The following is a 27,690-nucleotide window of genomic DNA, read 5'->3' as shown; positions in this document are numbered from 1 at the left end:
AATTTTCTTAGTGATTTTATCATGAATATTGAAGAATTCAGGTTTATTTTTATAATAAGTGTGTTGAATTTTGTTTCATCCATTAAGATGATCATATGTTCTTTAATTTATTTTGTTAAAATGCTGACATACATTGATTAATTTTCAAATGTTTAACTAACCTTTTTATTCCTGGGATAAAATTCATTGGGTCATAATGTTATCAATTTTATATATTGCTGGATTTTACTTGAAGGTTTTTGCTGCTATGTTCTTTAGGTATATAGACTTCTGTTTTAGTTTTGTAATGTATCAGGCTTTACTATCAGGATTATGCTGACTTCACAGTGAACTGAAATGTGTTCCCTCCTCTGTTTTATGAAACACTTTGCATAAAAGTTTGCCTGAAACTTTTCCTAAATTCTATTTTCAGTACTCATGTAAATGAGAGATTGTACTTTTTTCCCCTTTAAATACTGATCCTATTTCCTCAATGAACATATGACTGTTCATTTTTTTAAGCTTATTTATTTATTTTGAGAGACAGAGAATGTGCACATGCACTGGGGAGGGGCAGAGAGAGAGACGAAGAGAGACCCCCAAACAAGATCTGCAGCTGTAAGTACAGAGTCAAATGCCGGGCTTGAATTCATGACCTGAACTGAAATCAGTGAGTCTGACATTTAACCAACTGAGCCACTCAAGCATCACCCCCAGTTTGTTTAAAGCTTATTTATTTATGTAAGCAATCTCTACACCCCATCTGGCACTCAGACTGAGGATCTGGAGACCAAGAGTCACATGATCCTTCAACTGGGCAACGTAGACACCCCTACATGACTTTCATTTTTAAAATGTGTTCTTGAAGTATGCTTGTTAAACTTGTTTTTTTAAACAAATATGTCCATATCCACTAAACTGTTGAGCATATACTATTAAATCTTTCATTATAATTCCTTAATATGCATAATAGCTATAATGACCATTTCTATGCCATCCCTGATATTGGTAATATATTTTTTCTCTTTTTTTTTCCTTTGTTGGAATGCATCAAGTTCATTTTTTTTTGAAAATAAAAGAACTTTGGCTTATGAACTTTTAATAACTGTTTTCTATTTCATTTATTTTTTAACCTCTCATTATGATAAATGGTATCTGTAAAAACGTGTAAATCAATCTTGTTGTTAGCATTGATCAGGTGTTCCAAAGCCTTACTCAACTTTGTCTTCTTATTTTACTACTCTGAATGAATGTTAAAATCTTTCACTATGACTGTCAATTTTTTTCTTTTTCCCTTTACTTTGTATTTTTTTTCTGTATTTTGAAGCTTTTCACAAATTATGTCTTCTTGATGATTGATGTATTTATCACTATAACATATTGCTTTCTGTTTCTCAAAGTCAACTTTTTTAAAGTTTATTTATTTATTTATTTATTTTGAGAGAGAGAGAGAGAGAGAGTGAGCAAGCACATGCACGAGCAGGGGAGGAGAAAATCCCAAACAGGCTCCCCACTGTCAGCACAGAGAGTGATACAGGACTTGACCTCATAAAATGTGAGATGATGGTCTAAGCTGATATCAAGAGTCAACAGCTTAACAATTGAGCCACCCAGGCACCCCTTTCAAAGTCTACTTTTATTACTGTACTATATACTTCACATAAACTTCTGTGTGTCTTTGTCTACATTTTATATATCTTTACATATCTTATACTTCATCCTACTTTTAATTTTACATTTTATTTTAATTTATTTTATTATTTTTAATGGTTATTTATTTTTTAGAGAGAAAGACAGAGCATGAGCAAGGGAAGGGCAGAGAGAAAGGGACACACAGAATCCAAAGCAGGCTCCAGGCTCTGTAATGTCAGCACAGAGCCTGATGCAGGTCTGTAACCCACAAACAGCGAGATCACGACTTGAGCTAAAGTCAAACACTTAACCAACTGAGCCACACAGGCACCCCTGCTTTTACATTTTAAAGTACAAATGACAAAGACTTCTAGACTTCTTCCTTGACCAAATTTAGCCAGGATTCTCTGAGCCCTCTTCTTGATTATGCCTCAGCTTCAGTGGCTGATCTGTCCTTGACCTGTCCAACCCAGTTTTAGCAAAGAATCCTACAAAGTCAGTTTACCAAGAATCCTCCCATCCTTGATATTTGATCAAGTTCATCACCCCCAGTGCTGATGGCTTTGTGTTTGTCTTGTTGTGAACAAGAATCCTGTTAGGACAGTTCATCAAGAACCTCTTTACCCTTGATATATCTTCTTAGTAATTTTCCTTCCACTGATTGCTCACTCTGCTCATTGGCTATAAATCCACAGGTTTCCTCACTGTATTCAGAGTTGAGCTCTGTTCTATACCACAGTCTCTCTCCCATATACTGCAACAGATCAAATTAAATCTGTTTTGCTACTGCAGTCAAGTATCCGGTATATATTCATCTGCACCTCTTGTATCATAGAAAGTTTATGGTAAGGATTTCCTTCTACATCTAGTCTGATACTCTTGGCCTTTTACTTGGAGAATTTAGTCCATTTGCAATATACTTATAATTACATCTTACCTTTCCTTTTTCCATTTGACTGTTCTACTTTTATTTCTCAGTTGCTACTTTCTTGACATCTTTCTGGTTATTTTTTTTCTTCGGTATTCCATTGCAGTTCCTATATTGGCCTTTTTATCTTTATTCTATCTATCTATCATCTATCTATCTATCTATCTATCTATCTATCTATCTATCTATTCATCCTCCATCCATCTATCCTTATATTGATACTTTTTTCTGATCACTTAAGGATTCATCATGCGGGGCGCCTGGGTGGCTTAGCCGGTTAAGCGTCCGACTTTCGCTTAGGTCATGATCTCGCGGTTCGTGGGTTGGAGCCCCGCATTGGGCTCTGTGCTGACTGCCAGCTCAGAGCCTGGAGCCTGTTTCAGTCTGTGACTCCCTCTCTCTCTGATCCTCCCCTGCTCATGCTGTCTCTCTGTCTCTCCTAGAAATAAATAAAACATTAAAAAAAAAAGTATTCATCATGCATGGTTAACTTATTAGAATCTACTTAGAATTAATAGTGTACCATTTATTCTCACCTCTCATTTCACTTAAGAAACTACACATTTTATTTTTCACTTCATATAAAATCTTCGCGTTTGTAGCTCTTTTTGCTATGATCGTCACGCAGTTCATTTAAATATATGCTATACATTTCATTTTTAACACTGTATTTTTATTTAAAATTTAATTATGTTTTAAGGAAATTACATGTGGTAAAGCAATTTGATTTAAAAGTAAGTTCTATTCATCAAACACTTTTAAAAAGAAATATGGAAGTACATTTTTCTACACAAAGCAGTTACAAAATTCACAAGTGTTGCTTATGCATTTGTTTTGAGATTCAGTTTTTAACTTTGTAAACCACATCTGAGCGACTTGGCACTTCTTCATTGGATGTTTAATTTATTTTTATTCTATTTTGGTTGAGAGGAAGTAGAAAGGATTTTATGGTATTCTTATTCACTTGTTACATTTGTATGAGGTTCTGATTGCCAGTTTCTCATATAACAAATGATGAGGCAGAATTTTTGAAATCATTAAAGTTTTTAAACCTAAGGCTACATCTTGAATGCATTATTGAATTCTTTAATATCCTTATAGCTAACAGATTGACAGCTGTACATTTGGCGTGCTTTGTTTTTAGGGTTTTCTTCCTCATTGAAGATTTATTTGGCAAGGTACAGTAAATTTTATACACTTGTGTCAAGTTTATGAATAAAGAAACATTTAGAAAAAACTTTTAATTTAATTTAATTTAATGATATATCATTCCTGGTGCCCTTCTTAGGTTTGATATTTCATTTTATGCCATTTTTTAAAGAACTTCTTGTAGTGAAGTTCTGCTGGTTACTAATTCTCTCACCTATCTGATAATCTTCATTTAAAAATCACTTTTTTAAAGGGTGCTTTTATGGGTATAGAATTCTGGATAGCTTTTGTTCCACTTTCAACACTTTAAAGATGTCTTTAAGATATTCTGACCTTTACAGTTTCTGATGAGAAGTTTGTGTATTGTCTCTTTTTACTGTGGTTGTTTTCAAGACTTACTCTCTATTTTTGGTTTTAAGCAGTGAAAAGATGTATCTGTGTGTCATTTTTTTATCTACCTTTCATTGCTGTTAGTTGAGGTTCTTGCATCGTTAAATATTCATATGGGTGAGGAATTCTTACTACTTGTACGTGGGACATCAGAGTTCATTTTTTCACAACCGTGTTGTTAAGGTGAAAATTCCTATTTTTGTGTTCTAACACTAATTATCTACAGCATAATGCTACTTACCACAGTGAATATTAATACTTTTAAAAACAATAATTTGAATCACCTAGATTTGAAATTTGTCTTCATCACAAATTGTTTAAACAAAAGAAAGATGAATAATCTCCAAGATTGAAGAGGACTGTTCCTCCTGTGTTCCCAGAGCCCCTGGTACTTAATATGGTCACAGCACTCATGTGGAAATATATTGTTTCCATTTTTTAAAAAATCTTTATACCTCTTGTCCAAATTTCACAGCAAAAAAGTTACAATGACTTTTTCTTTGTGGTATTTTCAGTATATAGAATGGAAGGAGGCATTAGGCATTCAAGAATATGTTGTTGATTGAATTAATAAATACTTTTTAACTTATAACTCTGTAATCTAGGGCTCTGACATTAGCAATGTGGGAAAATAAATTATAATCAGACATATAAAACTGTTCTCAAGAAAGCCCTTCATATCTTGCCATTCAATCAAGGGTTTTAAATGTTCCAATTGTCGCTTGCCAATTTTACAGAATATTTTGTCTTGCTTTTCCTATTTAGCTCTGTGCATAAAAGATGACCTAGCATCAGACTGTTTATTCTTGCTATTAAACTAGAAAATGGATGGCCTTTTGTGACTGCTCTCAGTATCTATTCTCTCACTCTGGGAAGAAGTAAGTAGCACTGTCACCAGGTGGGTAAGAGTGTCTCTAAGCCCCCAAGTTATTAGTACTCTATTTCATTGTTTAAAAATTCACAAAAGTCTTATTCTCATATGAAGTGATTTGGGACTGCATCTTCAAGAAATGTATCCTAGCTGCATCCTGAATCGTATGATTCCCATAAAGCCTTCCCCCATCCCCATTCAGTAAAGCAATAAGAACATTCTGGAACAAACTGTAGCACAAAGTGAGCTACTCCCTTGTCTGCCCCAATTCTTAAAATACTGCTAGAATTCTTTTTCCCCAATCCCAGTCATATTTGAACCCCTGGGAGGGAATTGGAAAACATTAGTATTAAACATAATTGATGCCTAAACTTTAGTAATTCAAAATTTTGGCAGAACTTGTTTTTTTAATATATATATTTTTTAAGACAGAGAGAGAGAGAGATAGACAGAGCATGAGCAGGGGAGGGGCAGAGAGAGAAAGAGAGACACAGAATCCAAANGTCAGACGCTTAATCCAATTGAGCCACCCAGGCCCCCCTGAATTTATTTTTTATAAAAATGTGATAAATTATCAGTCAATGAGGTAATTTAAATACCTTTTCTAAAGGAGTATGCAGTTAAATATCCATTTTGCTATGATGCAGGAGTTCTAGTATGTTTTTTTAAAGTGATTTGCTCCCTCTCTTTCTGTCCCTCTCCTGCTCATGCTGTCTCTCTCTCTCTCTCTCAAAAAAAAATTTTTTTTTTTAAAAAAGTGGGAGGCGCTTGGGTAGCTCAGTTGGTTAAGTGTCCTGCTTCAGCTCAGGTCATGATCTCGTGGTTCGTGGATTGGAGCCCCGTATCCGGCTCTGTGCTGACAGCTTAGAGCCTGAAGCCTGTCTTTGAAGTCTGTGTCCCCCTCTCTTTCTGTCCCTCTCCTTCTCATGTTGTCTCTCTCTCTCTCTATCAAAAATAAATAATAAAAAAACATTAAAAGTGATTTGTAAAAAAACTTTCTTTATATTAAAAAAATTTAATTCATTTATGAAATGAATAAGTCATGGATCTTAAAGGTCAGCATAGGGAATATAAGCAATTCTATTATAATAGCATTATATGGTGAAGATAGTAGCAACACTTGTGGTAAGCATAGCATAACACAGACTTGTTGAATCACTGTGTGCCGGGAGCCGCACCGGCCTCTCTGGATGGCAGTCACAGCGAGGAAATGGCAGTGTTTGCAGCTCCTGCCATGAGAAACGAAAACTGGTATCTCCTTCTGCTACTACTGGCTCATGTTGGAAATGAGGCTGCTGGTATTGACCAGGCCTCACATTATTCCATATCAGACCGATATTCCAAACACAGATACCTTATAAGGAAAAGCATATTCCTGCCTTTACAAAAGAGATTTTAGATGAAAGCTCTGTGGATGATTGTAAAAAGCCTCTTCCTATGAACCTTGCATATCAAAGACAATTGAGTCTGGCCCTGAGACTAAGAGCCTAATTTAGAGTTAAGAGCAGATATCCACCCCCACCCATTTGTTTCTGCTTAGAGCATTTTCTGGCCTTGTATATGCTGATTGCTCCCTGTGAAGGAACCTATTGAGGAACTTCTTTTGTGATTATGAGAGCAGAGGTGTTCCCTGAAAGACCTGTTTTTCCTGATACTTTCACCTTAAACAAACAAGCTATTGACCCCTGCTCACAGAAAAGTAACTTCGCCCTTTTTATGCTAAAAACTTTGTCTTGTGTGCTAAAGATGCCTTCCTTCCCCATAGGATAAGCATCTAAATCCCCTACCTCAATCACTATTGTAAACGTTATGCATGAGTCTTCTACATATCTATGTTCTGGGAAACTTCTTACATATCAAAGAAGTTTGTTATCAGAAATCATTGTCTAAGGCAAATGCCACTTCTGTGCCATCTCCCAAACACTTAATGATAAAATAAAGTGGAGCCCCAGTCAGAGCGGAGATGCCTGCCTGGTGACCAGAGAGATTCTCGGGGCTCTCTCATCCCTCCCTCGCCAACACCGTCCATCCTTCAGGGACCCCTGGACCTGCCGGATCCGATCTCTGACAACTGTGGTATATATCTGAAACTAATTGTGTGCCAACTATATTTCAACTAAAAAATGTAAAAAAGATAATAAAAACAAATAAAAGATTTAAAAGCGTATTTATGAAAAATACAATGATGCAAATTAAGCTATAAAAATGAATTAATTTACAGATAATTTCTGAAATTAGAGAATCTGCTTTTTGATTATATACAGATAATATTCAGAAAATAAACTTTTATGTATGAGGGAATGTAAAAATGTATTATAATTTCTTACATAAATTACAGAGGTAAAACTCCAAAACAGGAAAACTGACACTAAGTTTGGAAATATGTGACTAGATCCTAAAAATAAACTTTTTTGTGTTTCCTAAAATTTAGCACAGATTAAGTCTTAGAAATAAATATGCAGCATCGTGGGCCAGAAGAATCAAGTCAAACTTGACTTGGGCAAATACCACCTATATTAGCTATAATCAAATGGTGGAAGCTTCAAAAATTCAGGTTAAATATATTCCTGAAACGTCAGTTATATAATGTTGAGGCTTCAAGGATGATATGCTTAAATAACTTTTCTTCACACACTTTTTTCCATTTTTTAAAATATAGCTTACTAAGCAAAGCTTTTGCTATTCATTGGAATATCCTAATGTACATTCTACATTTTTAAACACCCAAGATAAAATGCAATTTTTAGGAAATAGTTAAAAAGTACACTTTTAAGAAAAGATCTTTTTTTGAGAGAGAGAGAAAGAGAGAGAGCAGGGGAGGGACAGAGAGAGGGGGAGAGAGAATCTTAAGCAGTTTCCATGCCCAGTTCAGAGCCTGATGAGGGGCTCCATCTCACAACCCAATAAGATCATTGCCTGAACCAATGTTGGATGCTTAAATGACTGAGCCACTCAGGGCCCCCCACTACATGTTCTTTTAGAAACAGTGTGTTTATTTTTTATCCTGCATTTATTGTTTAGATTTAATTCAGAGCTTCCCAGATTTTTGGGAAATCTTTCTGTTTGAAACTGTTGTTCAATTATACTTATCCTGCAAGTTTTATATCCTGTACTACAGTTTTTACTGATGTTATTAATTTTATTGGAATTTTAATTTGAAGCTAATAAAATATATAATGATGAAAAACACTTCAAATTTATATAACTGTAATCTCCAAGGCATATTTACCTATGATTTTCATTTTCTTTACTGGTGTATGTAAAACTCCTTCTCTTTGTACCTGGTCTAGTGGTCTAGCAAGTTGACTGCCACATTGTAGAATTTCAGTAAATGTGTGAGAAAACATTACTCAAAGATATCCTTTCAGATAAGGAAGAAAAATGCCACTATGCTAATTAGACAAAAGAGGATAATGAGTATACATAAATTTGATTTACTCAAACAGAGTATTTATTAATGGCGGAGTTGAAAGAAATCAAAACAAAGCAAAGAAAAACAAAATAAAACAAAAACAAAAACACTAAGGTTCTACCCTCTAGCCTGGGGATGTTTCCAGTATAATAGAATTTGCCATTCTCGTTGATAGAATTTTGGGGAAAAGTAGAGTTTTAGATAAAGTGTATGCTACCATTCAGCATTTCTTTTTCTTTTTTATATCTTTTCAAGGAAATGTAACTTTGGCCCTATTTCTATCAATCTTAATACCAGATGGGCTCATTTATAGTATTGATATAATTATAGTGATATAGTTAATGTATTTTAAAACATACTCAGGGACGCTAGTGGGGCTCAGTTAGTTAAGCGTCTGACTCTTGATTTCAGCTCAGGTCATGATCTCAGTTTGCGGGATTGAATCCTGCATTAGGCTCTGCACTGACAGCATGATGCTTTCTTGGGATTCTCTCCCTCTTTCTCCCATTGCCCTTCCCTCTGTCTCACGCGCATGTGCTCATGCTCTCTCTTGCAATGACAGCACTTCAGTCTCTGCCTCTGTTGCCACTTTTGTTCCCCTTCAGGTATCTCCATCTTGGTCTCTGTCTTTCTTCTCCTCTTCATATAAGGACACCAGTCACATTGGATGAAGGGCCCGTTTTACTTCAGTATGACTTCATTTTTGGCTAATAACATATCTTGTTTCCATATCTTGTTACTATAATCTTGTTTCCAAATAAAATTATATTCTGAGGTACTGGAGGTTAGAACTTAAACATATTCTTTTGGTGGACATAATTCAATGCATAATAGGCACCATTCATTCTCTTTTCTGTTACAGAAAAATAATTTAAATTGCAAGTAAATTATACGTTTGTACTGTACAATGAGCCCCTTCTAAGACAATTTCACTAGCTATCTGTGATTTATGGAAGAACAAAAATTAAGGTTACATCCAACAATAGGAATATAATTGAGGTGTACATATGAACTTTAAACAAATTGCCTTCCTACTTTTATTTAATTACTTTTACTTTAATGTAAAGCTAAACCTTATAAAATTTCAAAAACCATATAATTTTCACTAACTACTCCCAGTACTAGAGGGGAAGTTGGTGTAACTTTAATGACATGTCTAAACTTATTTTGAAAGCCATCATTTAACAACGTGGAGGCATTGTTACTTTTCCTAAAGCAAGATTTAATATGGATGGCAAACTCAATAAATTTCCATAAAATGCATATAAGATTCTAATCTGATGACAGTATCTTTCAAGATACTAAGACAAACAAGCATATATGAAGCAACCTCGCCACATAGAAATAGGCAAGAAGAGAGGGAGTGCCTCCTGCCTTTTTACATGAGTTCAGAAATAAAATCTCATCTCTCTTCCCATGTAGCAATATGTAAATAGAATTGTAGTCTACAGTAAAACTGAAGTTAAGTGATTTACCCAATATTCCAAAACATGACTGTCAGAATTTCTAATTTTTTTTAATCAGGCTTACCTTCCAATATTCTACTTCTTCTGCCAAACTTCTCATTGTTCAACTGGGATACATTTTGTAGAAGGTAAATATAGAAATCAATATAGGTAAGATCCCTTCAAGCTGCTTATCTCATGGTTTATTTAAAAATATTATCCTGGCCTCTTCTCAAATATTCTGAATAGCATGGACCTTCAGCACAAAGAGATTATTATATATGAATGAGGAGAGAGTATTGGTCCAAATAAGGTAACTTGGGGTTTACTTTTAACTTTTCCTCAACAGGGGCGCCTGGGTGGCTTAGTCGTTAAGCGTCCGACTTTCGCTTAGGTCATGATCTTGCGGTTTGTGGGTTCGAGCCCCGCATCGGGCTCTGTGCTGACTGCCAGCTCAGAGCCTGGAGCCTGTTTCAGTCTGTGACTCCCTCTCTCTCTCTGACCCTCCCCTGCTCACGCTGTCTCTCTCTCTCCTAGAAATAAATAAAACATTAAAAAAAAATTTAACTTTTCCTCAACCAAGGGACTGTGTAATATCAAATAAGTTGTGTGTCTTTATGGATTCTGATATCCTTAAATGCCAACTAGGGACATTAGATCAATAATCTTTGGGATTTCATTAAGTATCCAGCATAATCTTTGGTTATTATCAATTATGACATTTGATGTAAATTAATAAGTAATTTGGGCACCAACAGTGGCTCAATCGGTTGAGCATCTGACTCTTTCTTTCAGTTCAGGGCCTGATCCCAGGGTCATGAGACTGAGCCCTGCATTGAGCACTGCACTGAGCATGGAGCCTGCTTAAGATTCTCCTCTCTCTCTCTTGCTCTCGTTCTCGCTCTCTCTCTCTGCCCCTCTCCCCAACTTGCAGACTTTCTCTAAAATTAAAAAAAAGCATATAATTATAATCACCCAAATACAATTTTGCACTTTTAAAATTCTTAACATAATAAGGCTTTTTTTCTTTCATAGTTTATTCTCGAGTTGGTTTCCATATAATACCCAGTGCTTATCCCAACAAGTGCCCTCCTACATGCCCATCACCCCATCTCCCCTCTCCCCCACTCCCATTAATTTTCAGTTTGTTCTCAGTGTTCAAGAGTCTCTCATAGCTTGCCTCCCTCACTTTCCCTATTTTTTCCCCTTCTCCTCCCCCATGGTCCTCCATTAAGTTCTTCCTAATCCACCTATACATGCAAACATATGGTATCTGTCCTTCTCTGCCTGACTTATTTCACTCAGCATAACACCCTCAGGTTCCATCCATGTTTGCTACAAATGGCCAGATTTCATTCTTTCTCATTGCCATGTAGTATTCCATTATATAAATAAACCACATCTTCTTGATCCATTCATCAGTTGATGGACACTTAGGCTTTTTCCATGTTTTGGCTATTGTCGAGAGTGTGGCTATGAACATTGGGGTACATGTGCTCCTATGCCTCAGCACTCCTGTATCCCTTGGGTAAATTCCTAGCAGTGCTACTGCTGGGTCATAGGGGAGTTCTATTGTTAATTTTTTGAGGAACCTCCACACTGTTTTCCAGAGGGGCTACACCAGTATACATGCCCACCAACAGTGTAGGAGGTGCCCGTTTCTCCACACCCTTGTGAGCATCTATAGTCTCCTGATTTGTTCATTTTAGCCACTCTGACCAGTGTGAGATGGTATCTCAGTGTGGTTTTGATTTGTATTTCCCTGATGAGGAGGGATGCTGAACATCATTTCATGTGTCTGTTGGCCATCTGGATGTCCTCTCTGGAGAAGGTGTGTTCATATCTTCTGCCCATTTCTTCACTGGATTGTTTGGTTTTTGGGTGTGGAGTTTGGTGAGTTCCTTATAGATTTTGGATACTAGCCCTTAATCTGATATGTGATTTGCAACTATCTTTTCCCATTCTGTCTGTTGCTAATTGGTTTTCTTGATTGTTTCCCTTGCTGTGCAGAAGCTTTTTTTTATCTTGATGAGGTCCCAATAGTTCATTTTTGTTCTTGATTCCCCTGCCTTTGGGGATGTGTCAAGTAAGAAATTGCTGTGGTTGAGATCAAGGAGGTTGTTTCCTGCTTTTTCCTCTAGGGTTTTGATGGTTTCCTGTCTCATATTCAGGTCCTTTATCCATTTTGAGTTTATTTTTGTGCATGATGTGAGAAAGTGATCTAGTTTCATTCTTCTGCATGTTGCTGTCCAGTTCTCCCAGCACCATCTGTTAAAGAGTATGTCCATTGGATACTCTTTCCTGCTTTGTCAAAGATTAGTTGGCCATAAATTTGTGGGTCCAATTCTGAGTTCTTTTTCTATTCCATTGATCTATGTGTCTGTTTTTGTGCCAATACCATACTGTCTTGATGATGACAGCTTTGTAGTAGAGGCTAAAGTCTGGTTGTGATGCCCCCTGTTTTGGTTTTCTTCTTCACTATTACTTTGGTTATTCAGGGTCTTTTGTGGTTCCATACAAATTTTAGGATAATTTGTTCTAGCTTTGAGAAGAATGCTGGTGCAATTTTGATTGCATTGAATGTGTAGATTGCTTTGGATAGTAATGACATTTTAACAATATTTATTCTTCCAATCTATGAGCATGGAATATTTTTCCATTTGTGTTTCCTTCAATTTCTTTCATAAGTTTTCTATAGTTTTCATCATACAGATCTCTTATATCTTTGGTGAGGTTTATTCCTAGGTATTTTATGGTTTTTTGTGCAATTCTGATTAGTTTCTTGATTTCTCTTTCTGTTGCTTCATTATTGATGTATAAAAATGCAGTTGATTTCTGTACGTTGATTTTGTACCCTGCAACTTTGTTGAATTCATGGATCAGTTCTAGTAGACTTCTGGTGGAGTCTGTCAGGTTTTCTATGTAGAATATCATGTCATCTGTGAAAAGTGAAAGTTTGACTTCTTCTTTGCCACTTCTGATGCCCTTTATTTCCTTTTATTGTCTCAGTGCTGATGCTAGAACTTCCAGCATTGTTAAACAACAGTGGTGAGAGTGGACATCCCTGTCGTGTTCCTGATCTCAGGGGGAAAGCTCTCAGTTTTTCCCCATTGAGGATTGCTGGAGGCCGGCTCCAGCAGATCCAGGGGTCCCTGAAGGATGGACAGTGTCAGCGAGAGAGGGAGTAAGAGAGAGCCAGGAGAATCTTTCTGATCACTAGGCAGGCATCTCTTCTCTGACTGGGGCTCAACTTTATTTTATAATTAAGTGTTTAGGAGATGGCACAGAAGTGGCATTTGCAATAGACAATGATTTCTGATGACAATTTCTTTGATATGTAAGAACTTCCAAGAAAATAGATTTGTAGAAGAGTCATGCATAACCTTTATCAATAGTGATTGAGGTAGGTGATTTAGATGCTTATCCTATGGGGAAGGAAGATGTCTTTAGTATACAAGACAATGTTTTTAGCATAAAAAGGGTGAAGTTAGTTCTTTGTGAGCAGGGGTCAATAGTCTGTTTGTTTGAGGGTAAGTATTAAGAAAAACAGGTCTTTTAGGAAACTCAAATGTTTGCTCCCATAATCACAAGAGAAGAAGTTCCTATAATAGGTTCCTTCACAGGGTGCAACCAGCATATTCAAGGTCAGAATAAGTCACTCTGAATACCAATCACAAGATGCCGTGGGGATGAGTGCTCCAAGCAGAAACAATTGGGTGGAAGTGGATATCAGTCACCCTCTGATGGTAAGAGCCCGTGAAACTTACTTTAACTTCATAAGGAGTTCCTTCTCGACCTATGAGTTCAGAAACGGAGGATGATATTAGCTGTGGGATTTTCATAAATGGCTTTTATGATGTTTAAGTAAGTTCCTTCTATCCCGACTTTCTCGAGGGTCTTTATTAAGAAGGATGCTGTATTTTGTCAAATACTTTTTCTGCATCTACAGACAGGATCATACGATTTTTATCTTTTCTTTTCTTAATGTGATGTATCACATTGATTGATTGGTGAATATTGAACTAGCTGTATAACCCAGGAATGAATCCCACTTGATCATGGTGGATAATTCTTTTTATGTGCTGTTGAATTCGATTTGCAAGTATCTTCTTGACGATTTTTGCATCCATATTCATCAAGGATATTGGCCTGTAGTTCTCTTTTTTTTCTGGGTCTCTGTCTGGTTTGAGAATCAAAGTGATGCTGGCTTCTTAGAATGAGTCTGGTAGTTTTCTTTCGATTTCTATTTTTTGGAATAGTTTGAGAAGAATGGGTATTAACTATCATTTAAATGTCTGGTAAAATTCCCCAGGGAAGCCATCTAGCCCAGGGCTCTTATTTGTTGGGAGATTTTTGATAACTGATTCAATTTCTTCACTAGTTATGGGTCTGTTCAGATTTTCTATCTCTTCCCATGTGAATTTTGGTAGTGAGTGTGTGTTTAGGAATTTGCCCATTTTTTCTAAATTTTCGAGTTTGTTTGCATAATTTTTCATAGTATTCCCCAATCAATGCTTGTATTTCTGAAGGATTGGTTGTAATCCATTTTCATTCATGATTTTGTCTATATGTGTGCTCTCTCTTTTCTTTTTGAGAAGCCTGGCTAGAGGTTTGTCAATTTTGTTTATTTTTTCAAAAAATCAACTCTTGGTTTCATTGATCTGTTCAACTGTTGTTTTTTTTTTTTGGATTCTGTATACTTTATTTCCTTCCTGATTTTTATTATTTCTCTTCTCTTACTGGATGTGGGGTGCTCTTGTTGCTCTCCTTCTCGTTCCTTTAGGTGTACTGTGAGATTTTCTACTTGTGCTTTTTCTAATTTCTTGAAATAGGCCTGGAGTGCAATGTACTTTCCTCTTGGGACTGCCTTTGCTGCATCCCAAAGAGTTTGAATTGTGGTATTTTCATTTTCATTTGTTTCCATATATATTTAAATTTTTCTCTAATTGCCTGATTGGCCCATTTGTTCTTTAGTGGGGTGTTCTTTAACCTCCATGTTTTTGGAGGTTTTCCAGACTTTTTCCTGTGATTGATTTCAAGTTTGATAGCATTGTGATCTGAAAGTGTGCATGTGATTAATTGAGGGCTGCTTTATGTCCCAGTATGTGATCTATCTTAGAGAATGTGCCATGTGCTGTTGAGAAGAAAGTGAATTCCATACCTCTGGATGTAGAGTTCTAAATATATCTGTCAAATCCATCTGATCCAATGTGTCATTCAAGTCCATTGTTTCTTTAGTGATTTTCTGTCTAGTTGATCTACTCATTGCTGCAAGTGGAGTATTAAAGTCCCCTGCTATTAGCACATTCTTATCCATAAGATTGTTTCTGTTTGTGATTGTTTTATGTATTTGGGTGCTTCCATATTGGTGCATAGACATTTATAATTGTTAGCTCTTCCTTATGGATAGACCCTGTAATTATTATATAGTGCCCTTCTTCATCCCTTGTTACTGCCTTTGAAGTCCAGTTTGTCTGATATGAGTATGGCTACTCCAGCTTTCTTTTGACTTCCAGTAGCATGATAGATATTTCTCCATCCCCTTACTTTCAATCTGAAGGTGTCCTCAGGTCTAAAATGAGTCTCTTGTAGACAGCAAATAAATGGATTTTGTTTTTTTAAATCCATTCTGCTACCCTATGTCTTTTGATTGGAGCATTTAGTCCATTTACATTCACTATTATTATTAAAAAGTACGGGCTTAGAGTCATTGTGTTCTTTGTAGGATTCATGTTTACAGTGGTGTCTTTGGTACCTTGCAACATTTCCCTCATAGAGTCCCCTTTAGGATTTCTTGTAGGGCTGGTTTAGTGGTGAAGAATTCTTTCAATTTTTGTTTATTTGAGAAGGCCTTTATCTCTCCTTCTATTGTGAATGACAGGTTTGCTGCATAGAGGATTCTTGGCTGCATATTTTTTCTGTTCATCACATTGAAGATCTCCTGCCATTCCTTTCTGGCCTTCCAAGTTTCAGTAGATAGGTCTGTCACCACTCTGATAGGTCTCCCTTTGTATGTTAGGGCCCTTTTATTCCTAGCTGCTTTCAGAATTCGCTTTGTCCTTATATTTTGCCAGTTTCACTATGATATGTCATGCAGAAGATCGATTCAAGTTACATCTGAGGGGAGTTCTCTGTGCCTCTTGGATTTCAATGCCTGTTTCCTTTCCCAGATTGGGGAAGTTCTCAGCTATAATTTATTCAGGTACTCCTTCAGCGACTTTCCCTCTCTCCTCCTCTTCTGGAATTCCTATGATACAAATATTGTTCCATTTGATTGTATCACTCAGTTTTCAAACTCTCCTTTTGTATTTCTAGATCAGTTTATCTCTTTTTACTGGCTTCCTCTTTTCCTATAATTATGTCTTCTAATTCAATGATTCTTCTTTCTGCCTCTTCAATTCGTGCATTTGATACCTCCATTTTATTACGCACTTAATTTATAGTATTTCTTAATTCATCACAACTATTTTTAAGCTCCATAGTCTTTGTAGCAATAGCTTCTCTGATGTCTTCCATGCCTTTTTCAAGCCCAGCAATTAACTTTCTAAATTCTTGTTCAGTTATATTGCTTATATATCTTTTGAGCAGTTCTTTAGCTGTCACTTCTTCCTGGAATTTCTTTAGAGGAGATTTCTTCTGTTTCATAATTTTGTCTAGCTTTCTGTCTCTTGTTAGTTTTAAAAGCTTGTTATGTGCTCTATCCTTGAGAGTACTGCTATATTAAGGAAGGCTCATTGACTGTCCAGGGCCTGTCCATTCAAGAAGTGTTCTTTTAATGGTGTCTCCTGGTCTCTCTCGTTGAGACTTTGGTTATTTTATTTCCCTACTCATAGTGGTACTTGGGACTCTCTTCCATGTGTACTTTGGCTTGTTTCTTGAGGTAGCCCTGGAATGGAAAACAGATAGACACACACACAGGGAACAAAGGCATGGAAATGCACAGACAAATCCAACAAACAAGCAAACCAAAAGGGAAAAAGAAAAAGAAAGAGAAAAAACCCCCCAAAGACAGTCTAAAAGCCTAAAACCAGAATTCCTACCTACAAGTAAAGACCAGGGTGTATGCAGTGCTGATGGAAGAGCATGTACAAAGAGAAATGACAGGGGCAGGGAGAAAACAAAATTGGACAATGACCAGGCAGAGAGATTAAGAGGCTTAAATCAGAGAGATAAAGAGGAGAATATGGTAGGAGGCGAGGAGAAAGAAACAAAGATAATGTTTCTCAGAGAATCTATGTAGTCTGATTATGGGAGAGAGAGAGATAGGAAGGTAACAATTGAGGAGTAGAATATACATCTAGAGAACAGATTACATGTGACTGTTTAAGCAAATCAATGACCAGAGTGCCCCAGTCCAGCGGAGGGGAGGAATACAAATGAGACAAGGGAAAATATAACTGAATACAAAGAATTGATCTAGCAGTAATCACAGCAGTGCATCCATGTTGGTTTTGCCCCAGGCTCTGATTAAAAAAAAAAAAAAGCAACTTTCTAGCGGAGATGGTCATGGTTTGATGTAAGCAGGTCTCGTCTCCACCGAAGTCCCATGGGTTTTTCCCTGAGGTCCCGCTTTGGTAGTTGTGGGGAGGAAAATGGCAGCACCTCAGTCCCTTCTTGAACCAAGCATTACAAATCACTGTTTTGGGTCTGATTTCCCTGTGCCATGGGGGTAGTCAAGGTGGGCCATGTTCTATGTCGCAAGCTCCACCTAGTTGCCAGGTCTTAGTCTGTGCGTTTTATTGATACCGCCGAAAATGAAATCCCACCTGCTAGGCCATTTCCCAACTGGATATCGAGCTGGGAGAGCAGTGGAGCAGTTTTTCCTGGCACCGCCTGAGACTGGGGACCCAGCCCAAAATCAGCACCACAGCTAGAAATAGGATCACTCTCTGAACACCCTGTGGTTAGGGATGGGATGTTAAGACATCTTACATCCCAGGCTGAGGTTTTTCTCTTCTACAGAGATAGTTGTATGAGCAGTTTCAGCCACTCTTTCTCTTCCCCTCGACTCTCCACAGCTCCCCATGAAGGGGGTTCCCTCCCCTCTGTGTCCATAGGTCCAGGCCCATTTTTATCTTCCCCAGTTTGCAATCATGCACCTATGAGGCTGTCTTCTTAGTGGACTCTGTCTCTTTTCCTCCTGAACTCCTGTGGTTCAGTGTTCTATGGCTTCAGGCCTTCTCTGAGAGATGGGGGCAAGCAAAAAGTATGGAGCTCCCTAATTCTCCACCATATTCCTGCCGCCAATAAGGCTTTTTAAACTGAACTACTTGTAATAACTGTGTTTATGTCTTTGGTGAGCTAAGAAGATAAGAAGATTCATGAAAGTCCCCTGAACAGGATTCCTATGCTTATGAGGTGTAAGCCTTTTTATTTAAGTTTCAAAGGACATAACTGATGCTTACAAGGTTTTGGAGTGGTGGGGTTCAGAGTTGACAGCCAAGAAAGAATTCTTAAAGACATCGTTGATGCAATAAGGTGATTTTATTAAAGCACGGGGACAGGACTCGTGTACAGAAAGAACTGCTTTAGGGTTGTGAAGAGTGCCTGGTGATATACTATGGAATTGGGAGAGGTAACAGCAAAAAGGAGGCCTCTAGAAGGACTTTGATATGCTAAAGAGAACTCCTAAGATACCTGAGTCCTTGCTATCGTCAGGCTAAGGATTTTCTCCCTCTAGTAAGGCATTAATATTAGGACAGTGGGTTCCTTGCATAAACTTTATACTCTGTATTTGTCTCAAGGATTTGTCAATAGGCTGGCGGGTTATAAAGAAATTTAATTTTACCTGCTCTATCCTTCCTGCCTTTGTTTCTCACATCACTATGGAAGGAAGGGTAATATCAGGGACTCCAGGAGGCTGAGTCCAGCTTTCTGAAGATTAGGCTATTAATAAGATTGCCTTCTTCTTATAATTTACTAAGATATTTGTAAACTGATGGAGACTCCTGTCTTGCATGACTGTGATCTCTATCAGTTAACCATTTGTTTTCATTTCTTTTCTTTGTTCTTGGGCAGCCAGCAGTGCCTGGGGAATATCACACATATCCCACCCGGGGCATGGTTGGATAGGTGGTGCCTTGTCCTCAGCCTGCCTTGTGCTCCCTCATCACATCACTACAATGATATGTTAAGAGCGTGGAAGTTGCTGAATCCTAATGAGTGAATTTTGAAAATTAGCACATGAAAATAATATTTTATTATAGTCAAATAAATTTTTATTTCAATTAAAATGGTTTAAAACTAAGTTCTCAGGATGCCTGGGTGGTTCTCTTTTCCTCTCAAATAAACTTAAAAAAAAAAAAAGAAGCCTATGATCTGACATCAGACTGGTTGAGTTGGATCCTCAAGTGTACCACTTTTTAGCAGTGTTGTGGTAGAGCCCCTCCCTAAGGAATGTGGTGGAGGCCTCCTCAGAACAAGGCAAAGTGGCCCAGTCAACTCTTATACACATATACATAGCTCTGACCCAACCCTGTAACTTGCACTGTGTCCTCTCAGACTGTATGTCACCATATATGGGAGACAATGAAGTAGAAGTTGCATAAAAGGATACACCTCACTGAGCTCAGGGCTCAGTTTTTTGGGTACAAACCCACTGAGTCCATGCCAGCAGTTTACAAATAAAGTTGCTTCCTGGATAGAAAAGCCTTGGTCTCCCATCTCTGTGTGTGAGAATACTGCTACATTTCTTGGGAGCTGGTCCGGGATTAGGACACATTGTGTTTCCACCTCCTTTGTCACTGGGGTGTGAACCTCAGAGTTCTAGGAGAAGCAACCACGCCTGGTGCCAGTGGACAGCTTGATCTGTAGGAGAATAGACCCTCCCAGAAGTCCATGGTGATGACCCCAGGTGCACAATGGAACCCGGTGAGGCCCAGAAACCGCTCAGGAAGAGCGACCTGTGAGACTGGTAAGAATCCAGGTTTGTCTTGGTAGACTTACCCCTAAGAGGCAGAAGAGGAGCCTGATCACCTCCCAGAGTTGTCTGAGTAGCTCCATAAGAAATGAAACTACAACTCCAAAGTGCTCAGCTCTGGGCAGTGGGTTGGAGTCACTGTGTCACTGTGTGTGAATGAGACCGACAGCAGAAAGATTTGGACCTGACTAATGGCCGAAGTGAGTATTGAGTCCTGATCCGTGGTTCTGTGGTAACCTCTTATGACTTAAGGCCTAATTAGACTTCCTCGGGAGTGTGATCTTGGTCAGGGCTTGATACTGAACCCACCAATGCTAAGAGGCACCTGAAATATCTCCCTGAGGATGGAGAGTCTTGGCTCTAATGGACGTATTCAGTACAGTACTCTTAGAGTTAGATCTGTATTGTAGGAGAGAGGGTAAATAGTCATATGTTCCTTATGTGCAGGTCTTCTTTGCCTTAAAGGGGCCAAGAAAGGCAAGTGCTTCATGGCTCTCTCCTCAGGAAAAGCCGCCTGTTAGACCCTCATGCCCTCTTTATCCAGGATTGCTAGGGATAAAAAATTTATCTCCCTAAAATCAAGCATGTTTAATGTATCTATTGACTGAAACATCTCATTGTGGATTTGGCCCCATAAAGTTGCAAGATTCTAAGCAAATAAAAAGGACCTGGGCAAATTTTGAGACAATCCTAATTAATATATAGAAGTGCTCCAAAACCTACCCCAGGTTGCTGAAAAACAAAAACAAACAAAAGAAAAATAAACACACACACACAAACCCACAAGCCATCCCTAACAAAGGTGACTCTAACACTCTCTCTCACTGTTTGTCCTATTATACTCTCATTACTCTAAATGTATGTAGGGGCTTCTCCCTCATTCATTTCCTGGGTCAATGAACATGAGGATTAGACCCAACTGTGTGTAGTTAGTCTGCTTCAGGATGGAGACTTTAAGGAATATTCCCAAACTGAAACTCCTTTTGTTTCTGGGAAATTCCCTATCTTCTCTAGCCTGATATGGACTGCCTAATTACAGTTGGTGGAAAAAATCTGCACCTGCTCATCTATCTAAGCTGACAGGCTTTAGGACCAGGAGACCTCTTTCTCTGACCTCTGGCTGTTTATCTGCCACCAGGTCTCTTGGTGGCACCTCACCTCTTCTGCCTTCTCTTCCCCATTCTGTTTCTGCACTACTTTGGGTGAAGCTTCCATAATGGACTCCATTATCATCTGGGTGCCTCTGGCACCATGGACTCCTCCTCCCTTGTTGTCAAAGAGCAAAAAACACCCTCTTAGACTTACACAGCCCACTTCAGATTTCCTTACTGATACCCTAGGTAAAAATTCAATGGTGAAACATAATTAAGATTATAAGATAATTAAGATATCTCTGTTGCAATCTGTCAACAAAAAAAATGGCTTAAAGTGATGGTTAATTTTGTCTGTATCAAAGTTTCATGGGTAATTGTTAAGATAACTTTCAGGGTTGGGGCACCTGGGTGGCTCAGTCGGTTAAGCGGTCGACTTCAGCTCAGGTCATGACCTCATGGTTCATGGGTTTGAGCCCCTCATTGGGCTCTGTGCTGATGGCTAGCTCAGAGCCTGGAGCCTGCTTCAGATTCTGTATCTCCCTCTCTCTCTGACCCTTCCTTGCTCATGCTGTCTCTCTCTCTCAGAAATTTAAAAAAAAATTTTAAAATTAAAAAAAAGATAACTTTCAGGGTCTTTGGTAACCTAAAACTTTAAAGGTTTGCTTGTATAATAAAGTAAATTAAATTCATTGGACTTTGAGGCCTCTTCCAAATTGAATGGAATGCTAAAGCATTGTTTACTAAACATAGGTTTATGTTTTTGGCACCTTATGACAAAAAAAAACAACTAAGGATAGATATTAGATATGTTTAAAATATGCTTAATAGATTTATAAATTTGCCATCTAAAAAAATTCTAATGTAACAGATAGTTCACAATTGATTACCACTTAGTTTTCACTAGAAACTAAGATTTCTAAGACTTATAATTCTAAATATAATTAAGACTGGTAAAAAATAAGGAAAGTAACTCTGTATGTAGAAAACTAGGAGATGCATAAGAAAGATATAAGGAGAGGGAACACATTTTTATTGAAGGTAAAAGAAAGTAACTTTGTCCTAAATGAAATTGGTTGTTTGTAGAAAAGGGCTTTGGTCACAATCTGAAAGCAAAGGTAAGTTGAAGGAGGTTTCTGAGGGAAATCTTTGGAAAAAAATTTTATATGTGGTCTGGATGGGCTAAGACTAAAATAAATGGATTTGATTTTATGTTAATGTAATCTATTGTCAAATTAACATGCAGTGTGTAAAGTGTGCTGTTGGTATTTCGGGTAGATTCCCGTGGTTCATCATTTCCATACAACACCCAGTGCTCATCCCAACAAGTGCCCTCCTCAATGCCCATCACCCATTTTCCCCTCGCCTGCCCCACTTCCATCTACCTTCAGTTTGTTCTCTGTATTCCAGAGTCTCTTATGGTTTGCCTCCCTCCCTCCCTGTTTGTAACTATTTTTTCCCCTTCCCTTCCCTCAGGGTCTTCTGTTAAGTTTCTCAAGAACCACATATGAGTGAAAACATATGATATCTGTCCTTCTAAAAATAAATGAAACAAGCCCCTCTTGCTACAGGGCACTGCTAGAGACAGAGTCCCTGATTAGGGGAAGAAAGTAATCATGTAGCTCAAATTGTCCCTAAAGCACTAAGGTCTGTCAGAACTCAGTTAGTTTGGGTCTAGGAACAATATATTATAAAAGTGGAAGTTATAAATCTAAGATCAGGGATGAGCAGAGACAAAAGTCACAGAAAATTACACAAGAAGATGACTAGGACTTCCATGTCATCTATCACTTTGACTATGAATATTTTGTGTGTGAGGTCCCTTATGATGATCTAATGAAGGAAGAAAATTTCAAATTATTTTCACAGATTGGTGGTTTGTATGTTAGAACAAGTTAAAAAAATCCATTACAGCTTCACTCAGGTGTATCTATGAAAGAGAGAGTTGAGGGGAAATTCTCCCAGTGGAAGATCTGCAGGAAGAATTTTTGGTCATCTACTTTAGGTGAAAGGAAAAGTGGTCAAAATTATCACTAATGGACAGCAGTGAGCAGCTTGGCTATTTAGGCAACTGGAAAGAGAAAAACTGAATAATTGGAAGCAGGTCAGGGATGGAAGTAAATGGAGGGACCTACTGCAGTGGGAATGGAATGTAAAGATTTGTGTCTTGCAGGCTAACCTTCACTGGACAGCATCCCCCATAGGAGCACTAAACAACCCATTAGACAAAATGATTTTGCCAATTAAAATGATCCAGCTTATATCAGTGGCCATCCCAGTGCTGGTACAATGTGTTTATGAAGCCATAGTAACAGATATGGAGGCCATGCATAATTCCAACAGCATAGACTCATAATCATAACAATTGATCTAAGTACTGTCCTTACCAAATGTCCAGCTTACTACCAAAAAAGACCAACATGAGACAATCCAACAAATAAGTAATTTATTACTTAATGGCAAATGATTGCATTGTTTCTCTTCCACCTTGGCAGGGACAGTTATTTATTTTGCTTAAAATTGGCTTTCTCTTTTTTTCCTGTAAGACCTCGGGCAGCACCACTTTTGGAGAATTGCAGAATGTTTAATGCGTTGACATGGAACAATGAATCTACCATACAACAAAGAAAGTGTGGCATTTCTTTCAGGATCATGGGATCCATTGTTCCTATCACACACCACACCACCAGAAGCCTCGGGAGTGACAGAGCAATACAACAGTCTTTCAATGTGCAACTAAGACATAGCTTAGAGATGACATGATACAGGTTTGTGACACTATCCTAGGATGTTAAAACTCCTTGAATTAATACTATTATATTACTCTGTTTCTCCAATAAATAGAATGCATGGGTCCAGGAACCAAAAATAGAAATATAAGTCACTCTGTTTCCCATCACTTCAGTGGTTCACTTGAAGAATTTTTAATGCTTGTTTTCACAACACTGCAGGTTTAGAAGTGAAATACTTCAATTAGGAGAATTGGCTAGTTACTTAAATGTTGAACTATAGTTACTGGTTGGTAGGCTTCTAATTAGGCTTATAATACCAATAGAACCAAAAGAAAAGCAAAGAAACTCTTTTCCTAGAAGGGATAATTTACCCTGATCGTTTGGAGAATTTAGTTCTCCTGATATATAATGGAGACAGATAAACTTAAATTTAGCAAACAGGTGATCGATCCATTGAGATATTCCCAAGCATTCTTGATCAATTTTGACTTCAAATAGACAAGTATTGTAACCATGGGCTAAGAAAAACACAGAAACTGTGGATGTGACAAACTTCATTTGTGTTCTTTTGAGTCAATAAGCTTTTGTAGTTTGTTACTGCAGTGATAGGAAACTAATGCACCATTTATTTCTCTTTTACTCTGTAGAAATATTATAGAATGAAAGAGCTATCTCTGATGTGTTCAAAGTACCTACTATAGTTTATCCTATGGAGGAGATAATTAAGTACTGTTCATTTTTCATTCATAGGAGATAATTAAAATTTTTCATTTTTCGTCTATATTTTAATATAAGAAATACAGTGTCTGTATTCTGTCACTCCTAACACCCTTAATTTCCAATTTATGAAAAGTCCCCAGTATCTGAGACAAGATAAAGATCAACATTAATAAAAAACTCTCATAATTTTTAAATGATAACTTTGTTTATGACATACAATAAATCAATTATGTTTGCTTCTTCATTGATCTATTTTTAGATATGAAAGATTAGAATTATTACTAAAATTTGCCTCATAGCTTTGGCATATCTCCACTGTATAGCATAGCAAATACATTTCTAGATATTTTTCCAAGATACACATATATATATTCATTAAAAGATCCATAAAAGAATGTTCATAGTGATCATTTTTATAATAACCTAAAACTGGAAATCAACCAAATGTCCACCAATGGAAACTGGATGAAAAGATTATGGTATATTCATACAATACATTTCAGCAATACAAAATGTAACAAACTAATTACTCTTGAAACAAAATGAGTGAAACTCAAAAATATTTTGAGAAAAAAAGCCATATTCTTACATACAAACATACCCACACACAAAACATACATTGTTATTTTATGTATATAAAGTGAAAGAACAAAAATAATCATCTATGATGGCGTAAATTAAAACATTATTGCCTCGGGGCATCTGGGTGGCTCAGTTGATTAAGCGTCCGACTTCCACTCAGGTCATGATCGTATGGTTCCTGAGTTGGAGCCACGCATCGGGCTCTGTGCTGATAGCTAGGAGCTTGGAGCCTGCTTTGGATTCTGTGTCTCCCTCTCTCAGACCCTTCCCACTCATGCTCTGTTTCTCTCTCTCAAAAATAAATAAACATTTTTTAAAAAAGTGATTACCTGAATGAAGAAAGAATATTGAAAAGAAAAGAGTGTGGAGAACTTCTTGATGTGATGCAAATGTTCTGGGTCTTGTTTGGTTAATGGTTTCACCATTACACTGGTACATAAAATGGTCAAATCCCATGTAACTGGACAATTAGGACACTACATCTTATTGTAATGCAAATTTTACCCCATTACAATGATTTCTTGAGACAGTGACTTTGGGGACAAAAGGGAGATTTTAGGGGATTGGTAATATTCTTTCTCTTTATTTGTAAAAGTTACTTTATGTTGTTCTTTGTGAAAACCTTTTTATTTATTCACTTATGCTTTGTGCTCTTTTCTATGTGTTATACCTCTCTCTCATATATATATAGTTAAGTTATATATATACAAATGATAACATATAAATTATATAAAAATAAAAAATAAAATTCAGGGCACAGGCAAATATAGATTTTTTTAAACATCAAATAATCTAGTGAAGAAATGGGCAGTAGACATGAATAGACACTTTTCCAAAGAAAACATCCACATGGCAAACCGACACATGAAACATCACTCATTATCATGGAAATACAAATCAAAACCACAATGAGATATCACCTCACACTGGTCATAGTGGCTAAAATTAACAACTCAGGAAAAGACAGATTTGGTGAGGATGTGGAGAAAGGCAACCCTTTTGCACTGGTAGTGGGGATGCAAACTGGTTTAATTACTCTGGAAAACAGTGTGGAGGTTCCTCAAAACTTAAAAATAAAACGACCCAATGACGAGGCAACTGCACTACTGGGAATTTGTCCAAAGGACCCAAAAAATGCTGACTCAAAGGGGCATATACACCCCAATGTTTATAAGCAGCACTATCAACAGTAACCAAATTATGGAAAGAGCCCAAATGTCCATCAGCTGATGAATGGATTAAGAAGATGTGGTATATATGTACAGTGGAATACTAATGAGCAGTGAAAAATAAGGAAATCTTGTCATTTGCAACAACATGTATGGAACTGGAGGGTATTATGCTAAGCAAAATAAGTCAGTCAGAGAAAGACAAATATATGATTTCACTCATATGTGGAGTTTGAGAAACTTAACAGATGATCATAGAGAAGGAAAGGAAAAATAAGATACAAATAGAGAGGGGGATAAACCATAAGAGACTCTTAAATGATGAGAAAAAACTGAGGGTTGATAAGGGTGGGGAAAATGGGATGATGGGCATTAAAGAGCACACATGTTGGCACTTATTTAAGTGATGAATAAATTAAGTAAAAATATTAAATGTTCTTAAATAAAATGCAGACTATAATTGTTGTGCCCGAATTGCAAGTCCCCAGAGACCACCAAGGAGCCAACACGGATGCAAGTACATAGGGTCTTTATTACAAGCTCGAGCAGGGGCTCATCCATCAACCGGCACAGTGGCAGCAGGGTGAAGCCCCGAACAATAGCGAGCAGGGTTTTTATGGGGTAAGGGACGGGGGTGTTACAGTGCACACATTGTACTGTAACACACGTGTACAGTGCACACGTTGCATCAACACATAAGCACCAATCATAATTGTGCAGCACCCATGGTAACAGTTTTGACCACTCAGTATCTGTGAGGTGTTCATTACTTTTTGCGGGACCCAATCATGACCTTTGAGAATCCTTTGAAAATGACCAATTATGAGGTGAGTTCAAAGGGCCCATGTGGGGTTTTAGGCAAGCGGTGAGTGATTAGCTAGTTTGTACAAAGTAACTACCTATAATCCTCAGTCCCTGACTCAGACCACAGGAATGTTTTTAACTTCTTTTGATTGGCTGATCTGAGGGTGGTCCGAGGGTGGCTTCAGCCTTGAGCAATATGAGGCTTTTCCCGGAACTGGGGTTACCGTGCAGCCTGAGGTTGTTCTTAATGGAGGCCTTAATCTCAAAATGATGTTATTTAGGCTCCTCATTATCATTGTACTACTAAAAACCATCTAGATTAATGACAGAGTATGTGGTTATTCTAGGTTTATATTGCAACTATAATATGCTAAGAAATAGTAAAAAGACACATGATTTAGATTTGTTATACATAATATCAGATAAGTGTTGGAAGGAATTGATATGGATAATTTATAGAACTACACAGAGCCAAATGAGATTATACATACGCAAATATTTGAAAATTATAAAACACAATGTAAATGTAAGATATTATCTTCCTCACCAAATGCACTTTTAAAGATGAATTGTTAACAGTAACCTTCACCAGATTTCCACACAACACCAATCAAGATTGTCAATGAAGGGGCACCCGGGTGGCTCAGTCAGTTAAGCGTCCGACTTTGGCTCCCATGATGATCCCATAGTTCGTGGGTTCAAGTCCCACATTGGGCTCGGTGCTGACAATTCAGAGCCTGGAGCCTGCTTTGGATTCTGTGTCTCCCTCTTTCTCTGCCCTTCCCCTGCTCACACTCTGTGTCTTTCTCTCTCTCTCTCTCTCTCTCTCAGAAATAAATAAAAATTAAAAAAAAAAAAAAAGATTGG

Source organism: Crocuta crocuta, unplaced genomic scaffold (genome assembly GCF_008692635.1).
Source record: "Crocuta crocuta isolate KB4526 unplaced genomic scaffold, BGI_CrCroc_1.0 scaffold282, whole genome shotgun sequence".
Classification (NCBI taxonomy): domain Eukaryota; kingdom Metazoa; phylum Chordata; class Mammalia; order Carnivora; family Hyaenidae; genus Crocuta; species Crocuta crocuta.
This window is presented reverse-complemented; position numbering follows the sequence as displayed.